At 51.0% G+C, this 6721-nt stretch overlaps 1 pseudogene; it reads left to right on the top strand.

Annotated features, from left to right (window-relative positions):
- The first annotated feature begins 357 nt into the window (after positions 1-357).
- Positions 358-1683, top strand: LOC120846825 (annotated as a pseudogene).
- The last annotated feature ends 5038 nt before the right edge of the window (positions 1684-6721 follow it).

Below are 6721 nucleotides of genomic sequence, written 5' to 3'. Positions count from 1 at the left end.
ACAGCCTCAGCTGTGCGGAGATAAACTGACGGAAAGGAGGAAACGAGAGTGTGCGGTCAAGGTCTGAGCGCCGAGCTCTGATTGGAAGCATTAGTTGGTGGATGTTAAGGAGAGTCGTCTTTGTTTATGCCCACTGTCTTCCATCTCCTGCTCTCCTATCTGGCATTTTAGTCAGGCGAAAGAATCGCTCGTGACGCAGACACGAAGAGAGAATCTCTGTTTGAGCGGCTTAAGGACGCACGGCAAAAGACACTGCTATATTCAGTTTCGGTATTCATTTGTGTTCTTTCACCCCCAGGGGGCGCGTCCTTCCTTTGTGTATATATTTGATGTATCGTGCAGAATAAAGTTGTTTTCCGTCCGTCCTTCGAAAACATCACATTGGCGACGAGGATGTAGCCCGTTCCAAGCTACCTTCGGCATCCCGTACCGTCCGGCTACGCCCGCCCCGCCATGAGCTTCCCCGGCCTCGCTCCGCCGCCGCCGTTCCTCCAGACGCCCGGCCGTCCGTCCCTGCCATGGGAGGAGTGGGAGCAGACTTTTACAGTCTACCTTCTAGCGTCCGGAGCAGCTGAGTGCCCACCAGAGCGACGCAAGGCCATTCTTCTGCATTGTTTGGGGGCGGAAGGGCAGCGTGTTTTCCGGACTTTACCTGCAGGGTCAAGCGCCGCAGCACCGGCAGTTCAAGATAAGCCTACCGCGGCCACTACTGACGTGTACGCGTCTGCACTCGCCGCCTTACGGAAGCAGTTTTCGACGTCGTGCAACGTAGTCGTCGAGCGTCATCGTTTCCACCGCCGCAACCAACACGCAGGCGAGTCCGTTCATGACTTTGTTGCTGCTTTACGACAGCTCGTTTCGCATTGTTCGTTCAATTCACAAGATGAGGCTCTCCGTGACCAATTTGTTGCCGGCGTTGCTTCGAATCGCATACGTGAACGGTTCCTACTCGAGGGTTCCTCCCTGTCGTTCGAGAGCGCAGTACGAATCGCTCTTCAGTTTGAGCAAGCAGCTGAAGAACTAAAGGAATTCTCTGCTTCAGTCGAGCCTGTTTCTGTGCGTCGTCCGCATTCTTCGCGAAAAACCAGTTCACAGCCAAAAGAGCATTGTCAGCAGAACTTTTCAAGGAAAGCGAGCGGTTCACGTGCGTCGCAGGGGCACCGCCCCCCTCGGCGAGACAGAGATAGCCGGTCCGTTTCACCTCACTGTTTTCGGTGCGGCTCGCGGAACCACCGCGCATCAGCGTCACAGTGCCCAGCGCAGGGAAAGAAATGTTCGTTTTGCGGCGTCAAGGGCCACTTTCAGAGAGTATGCAACCGCGAGCGACAAACGCAAGGCAGGGTTCGTAAGTTGATTTTGATGACGATGTTTTGTCAAGTGGAAGTTCTGAGCAAGTTTTGACCGTGCAGCATTCTGCTCGCAGAGCAATATACATAAAAGTGGGCGTAGCGGATGTCAGCTTGACATTTCTTGTTGACTCGGGGTCGTCTGTTTCGATTCTGTCTGAACACGTATTTCGTCGACATTTTGAAAGCGTTTTGCTCCTTCCAGCTCCGCACGTCACCTTGCTTGATTTTTCTAAGCGTCCAATTTCCGTGCTAGGGTGTTTTCAGGCAGACGTTCAATTTAAAGGGCGCTCTGCACCACTTCTTTTCTACATCGTTCGCCAAGGCACCTGTCTGATTGGCCTCGACGACATTAAGGCTCTAAATCTTCGAATTCAGGGTTCCACTTTCGAGTGCCTGCACACGTCCGTCGCCCCGCCGCCGCGTGTCAATGACCCGACACCTTCTCACATTACATCGCAGTCAAGAGAGCAACCGAGGCAAGCAAACCTTCCGCCAGCCTTGGCACCCGACTTCGTTTCACTTTTCAGTCCTGAGTTGGGCCTTGCTAAGCGATTCACGCATCGTGTCAAAACTCGGCAAGGCGTGCAGCCGGTAATTTCGAAGCTTCGTCGTCTCCCATATTCACTACGGGAACCAGTAGCAGATTAACTTCGCAGGTTGCTGAGCCTTGACATCATCGAACCTATCGATGCTTCTGAATTGGTTTCCCCCATTGTTGTCGTTGACAAGAAAGATGGCAGCTTCAGAATCTGTGTTGACCTTCGGGAGCCTAACAAGGCTATTGTACCAGACAGCTTCCCATTGCCTCACACAGAGGAACTTCTTCATGCCTTGGTAGGCGCGACACACTTCTCAAAGCTTGGCTTGCGCCTACCATCAGGTTCTTTTGCACCCTGACAGCAGGGATCTGACAGCCTTCATTACGCATGAAGGACTCTTCCGATTCAAAAGAGTTTGTTTTGGGTTAGCTTCTGCCCCAGCGGCATTTCAGAAGATGATGGCCAAAATTCTTGATGGCTGCTCTGGAGTGTTGTTCTACATTGACGATGTGATAGTCTTTGGGAAAAGTGCTGAAGAACATCTTTTGAATCTAAAAACGGTCTTGCAGAAGGTCAAGGATGCCGGCCTGAAGTTGAACAACAAATGCCTCTTCGACGTTCCAGAACTTTCCTTCCTAGGCCATAAGGTCACGGCACAAGGTATCGCACCGCTTCCAGAGAAAGTGGACTCGATAATTAACACTCCAGTGCCAACAGATGTTGCGGCCCTCCGGTCGTTCCTAGGTCTTGTCGAGTACTATTCCAAATTCGTTCCACGCTTGGCCGAAGTGGTCGAGCCTATGCGCGTTCTGCTTCGCAAGAATGAGCCTTTCATCTGGTCAGCTGAAGCAGACAGCAGTTTTCGGAGAATCAAGGAAATGCTTTCTTCGAGTACAGTTCTCCACATGTTCGATCCATCACTTCCAGTCATCGTGTCGACCGACGCTTCCGACTGCGGTTTGGGAGCTGTCCTGCAGCAGCAAAATGGCCACGAGCTCCGCACAGTTGCTTTCGCGTCTCGCAGCTTGTCACCAGCTGAAAGAAAGTACTCGGTTGGTGAACGTGAAGCATTGGCATGCATTTGGGCGTGCGAGCGATGGCCCCACTTACCTGTGGGGTCGCCATTTCAAGATTCGTACGGACCATCAGGCGTTGGTATCATTGCTATCGTCGCAGGGGCGTGGAAGAAGGCCACTCCGGATTGCACGCTGGAGTGCACGACTCCTGTGTTACAATTTCACGGTCGAGTACCGCAAGGGGTCCACCAACACTGTGGCCGATGCTCTTTCTCGGTTGCCAGCTCCTACGTTGGAGGCAGAACTTTCCAAGGAAGAAGAAAACGTCTCGTTGGTCGAGCCGGCCTCAATGACGAAGGAAGAATTCAAGCAAGCCGTCCTCAACGACGATTGCCTGCAAACCGTCAAGTCATTCGTGTGCGGCTCTTGGCCACCACGAAAGTCCGTACCAGAGGAGGCAAAACCTTTCTACTCAGTGCGCGAAGAGCTTTCTATTGTTGATGACCTGCTGCTGCGCGCAGAGCGCCTCGTTGTTCCGTCCTCCCTCACAGCTCAGTTCATCGCAGTTGCCCATGAGACACATCCGGGCATCACGCGCACAAAGGCGCGACTTCGTGAGCTATTCTGGTGGCCACGAATGGACAAGCAAGTGGAATCTGCCGTGAAAAACTGCCACATCTGCCTGGAGGCAGATAAGTCTGCCAAAACATCGCCAGTGCCATTGCAGCCTGTTGAGTGGCCTGAAAGACCCTGTCAGAAACTGGGCCTAGACATTGTTGGCCCATTGGAGCATGCACCTCGCAATAGCCGATTTGCTGTAACATTGGTCGATTACCATTCCAAGTGGCCAGAGGTATATTTTTGCAGCGAAGTGGCCACAAGCACCGTAAAAGAATTCATAACCAGTGTCTTTGCCCGTGAAGGATACCCGGAGGAGATTGTTTGCGACAATGGGCCGCAGTTCACTTCACGTGAATTTATAACCTTTCTTCAAAACCGAGCCATCAAGCTGTCACACTCATCGGTATACTACCCCCAGGCGAACGGGCAAGTCGAAAGGCTTAATCGAACTTTGAAGAACTTCATCCAAGTTTCACTCCTCGAAAGGCGACCTATCCGACAAGCAGTCACTGACTACCTTGCTATTTACCGTTGTACTCCACAGGCTACCACTGGGGTTGCCCCAGCAGTTCTGCTGCATGGGCGGATGCCTCGAACCAGGTTGGATGTTGTAGGGTTTTCGGCACCAGCGTTCGCAAAAGACCCAGCAAAGGAACTGGCGCGACTGCGTCAAAGGGTCCGGCTTCAACAGCAAAGCAGCAAGGAGTAGACGGACCGGAGGAGAGCTGCTAAGGAGCCGAAAATAGCAGTGGGCGATTTCGTTCGTGTCAAGAAGCCGTCAGTTCGCTTCAAGGGAGATCGCGCCTTTTCTTCGTCAACTGAAGTGTTGGCGAAGAGGGGACCCGTCTCTTTCAGACTTGGAGATGGCCGCACATGGAATGCCTCCAAGCTTTCCAGGGTTCCAGAGAGGGGCACGAGTCCACCGTCCCAACGTTCAGAGCCACCTGCGCCGCAGCTTCCGGTTCGAGTGCCGCAGCCTAACCTGCCACCGCCGCCTTCTCCCGGGTCGCGGCCGCCGCCTCCTGACGGACTGCAGTCTGCCGCACCGCAGTCGCCCGTTCCTGATCCGCCTTCTCCTGGGCCGCAACCGCGGTCCCCTGGGGTACCGCAGCGCTCTACAAGCTCACTACCATCCCCAGCCGTGCAGCGTCCCCATCGCCCGTCCCGAGAGCGCAGACGACCGGCCTGGCTCAAAGACTATCAGACCGACTAGTTGTCTGTGTATAGCAGTGGTTATGTAGTGTGTAAATATGTACAGTGCATGCTTAGGGATATCTAATACTTACTAGCAACTAATCACTACGGATAAGGGAGGGAGTATGTTATATTCAGTTTCGGTATTCATTTTTGTTCTTTCACCCCCAGGGGGCGCGTCCTTCCTTTGTGTATATATTTGATGTATCGTGCAGAATAAAGTTGTTTTCCGTCCGTCCTTCGAAAACATCACAGACACGGCACGTATTCCTTGAGCGAAATACGGAAACGTGGCCCGGAGGCTTTTGGAAAGACAAAAAAGGAAGCGCTCGTTGTCTCCGAAAACGTTATCGATAACACGTAATGGAAAGGAGGAAATTATAACGACTTCTCGGGGGATTGGACTAAGGCTTTTGCTCCTCTCTGTTCCTGGTTGCTTCTTCTTTTGTCTCTCGCCTTCAGATTGTTACGCTTTTTTTTTTATTTTGTTCTTCTTCAAAGACTGCTTGAGACAGTGTCAGCCGCCGGGAGAACCCATGTAATTTATTATGCTTTCCGTCGCGGCACTACGATATGAGAGGTCGTTCGAAAATAGGAGCGAGACAACGGAGCAAACGCACACAAAAAAGGCACTGCCTTCGTTAATGTTCAAGGTTAAAAGAAAAAAAAGACACGCGGAAAAATAAAGTCCCCCCCCCCCCCCCCCCCATTTATTGCCATTTATTCTACTCTAAGAAATCTGGAACGTCTATTTTACCGGACAAAATTCGGGAACGCTAATCCCAACAATCTAAAAAAAGAAGTAAAAAAAAAAAAAAGGCGCATCAGCGAGAGCATGTGGAATGTCGATATCAGTTCCATGGCGCAGACTTTACTTTTAGGCATAAACGTAATTTAAGCGTCGTCATTCGCCAAGCTTTGTCCGTAGATGGCGGGGATTGGCTGTCTCGTGTAAAGTACCTAGCTAAGAGATAGCAACATTCTTTGTAACGCCGACTGTGTGACGGTGCAGGTTTTAGGAAGCGAACGGCTGCGCACAGCAGGACACTGAACTGAATGACGCCATTTCGTTCCAGTGGAGTGTGCTTCGTCTCTTGTATTCGTCGTCGTTACTTGGGAAAAGAAGTATCGAGAAATTTTACTCTCGTGCAAAGACCCTTGATACTTCTTTTTAGGGATGTGCGAATACCGGCTCGAATCGAATAGCACTGCGTCATTCATAGCCTCCACAGTTGAAGGGAAAGCCACAACAACAGGTTTTCTTAACTGTCTTAAAGCTAGGGATGACACTGCGCTATTCGATTCGAACCGGGATTCGCACACCCCTACTTCTTTTACAAGTAACGACAACCAATACAAATGACAACGCACATTCCGCTGGAACAAAATGGAGTTAAATCATTCGTTGTGTGCCGCGGTTCGCTTCCTAAAACCTGCACCGTCACGCAGTCGGCGCTTCAAAGAATGTCGCTAGTTGTAGGAAGCTCTCATATCTAGGAAATTTACCCTCGTGTGCCTTGCGGAATAGTAGGTGCTACAGATTTCCTAGAACGCGATTACGAAATAAAACCCTTTCGAAAGCCAAAGTGCAACGTCACAGCGCTCATCACCTTTCTCTGTGGGTGTGTACTCTCAGAAAAAAAGGGTATATTCTTACACACCTTGCACCATATAATACAGCCCAAAACATCAGTTCGACGTACAGTGCACTGGCGTCGAACCTACAGTACCAACTTTCACGAACGGCTGGATAGCCGAGCGGTACAACTTATTAAAATAGTTAATGTACGTGTTACTTACTACAAAAAAGTAATATTTTTTTTTCTTTGGCCCGACTGCGAAACCTTAGTGCTTTCCTTGTTCTTTATGTAGTCTTTGATGCGTACTTTAGCTGTTTATTTGGGTGCTATCGCACCATTATCAAGCCACTCGTTAAGTTTGGGAACGTCAGCTCGACGGCAGTGCGCTCTGCGTGGAACTGAAGTTTTGGGGTGCATTACAT

Source organism: Ixodes scapularis, unplaced genomic scaffold (assembly GCF_016920785.2).
Source record: "Ixodes scapularis isolate PalLabHiFi unplaced genomic scaffold, ASM1692078v2 PGA_scaffold7__128_contigs__length_106722199, whole genome shotgun sequence".
In the NCBI taxonomy this organism is placed as follows: Eukaryota; Metazoa; Arthropoda; class Arachnida; order Ixodida; family Ixodidae; genus Ixodes; species Ixodes scapularis.
This window is presented reverse-complemented; position numbering and strand designations above follow the sequence as displayed.